General features: G+C 42.1%; 1 pseudogene; it reads left to right on the top strand.

Annotated features, from left to right (window-relative positions):
• The first annotated feature begins 613 nt into the window (after positions 1 to 613).
• On the top strand, positions 614 to 818 carry LOC115894165 (annotated as a pseudogene).
• Positions 819 to 1,167: the final 349 nt, after the last annotated feature.

Below are 1,167 nucleotides of genomic sequence, written 5' to 3'. Positions count from 1 at the left end.
AGGCTGTAGTACAGTGGCATGATCTTAGTTTACAAGGCATAAGACAAGGCATAAGATATAGGCTCCCAGGTTCAAGTAATCCTCATGCCTCAACCCCCAAGTAGCTGGGACCACAGGCGTACTCCACCACACCTGGCTAATTTCTTTTTATTTTTTTATTTTTATTTTTATTTTTATTTTTTTGAGATGAAGTCTCACTCTTTCACCCAGGCTGGAGTGCAGTGGAGCAATCTCTGCTCACTGCAACCTCCACCCGCCAGGTTCAACAATTCTCCTGCCTCAGCCTCCCAAGTAGCTGAAATTACAGGCATGTGCCACCACGCCTAACTAATTTTTGTATTTTTAGTAGAGACGGGGTTTCACCATGTTGGCCAGGCTGGTCTCGAACTCGTGACCTCAGGCGATCCACCCGCCTTAGCCTCCTAAAGTGCTAGGATTACAGGCATGAGCCACCCTGCCCTGGCCTAAACTGTTTTTTATTGTAGTAAAATATATGAGAAAGAAGAGAGCTTTTTATCTGCGAGCTCTTCAGTTATCAGGCCCAGAGAGGCTTTGAAAAGTAACATCACATTCCATTTCAAGGCATCTGTGAGACTGCTGAACAGGTAGCAAAGTTCACCCTCACGAGCTGAAAAACACTATGGACAAGAAGCTATCACTGAAATTAAACAGTGGCAGACATGTCCAAGGAATACTGCGAGGATTTATCCCTTTATGAATCTTGTGATAGATGAATGTGTGGAGATGGCAACTAGCGAGCAACAGAACAATATTGGAATGGTGGTAACATCATGTTAGAAGCCTTGGAACAAGTATAAATAGTGGCTTGTTCAACAAGACGTTCACATCCCCTCTCCAAAGGGCCCGTTTAACTATGATGTAAAAATCAGGTCATGAACGTTTTCATATTAGACTTTTTGTAAATAAACTTTTGTAATAGTCAAAAAAATCAGAAAAGTGACAGCATGCCACATCTCATCCTCTCCACCATCTTGGGCTAAATAATTACGTCTTACAGCCCCTTGCTATGTGGGCTTTAAGACTAACTGACACCAAGTAGCTACAAAATGTCACACACTCTGGACGCCATAACTCTTACCCTGTAGTTCAACAATGTATAGCCAATTACTAATCAATGTTATTTCCTTTAAACCAATGAGAATTTCT

The sequence above is a fragment of the Rhinopithecus roxellana genome, chromosome 17 (genome assembly GCF_007565055.1).
Source record: "Rhinopithecus roxellana isolate Shanxi Qingling chromosome 17, ASM756505v1, whole genome shotgun sequence".
Lineage (NCBI taxonomy): Eukaryota > Metazoa > Chordata > Mammalia > Primates > Cercopithecidae > Rhinopithecus > Rhinopithecus roxellana.
Note: the sequence above shows the minus strand (reverse complement) of the source record. Positions and strands in the feature narration are given on the sequence as shown.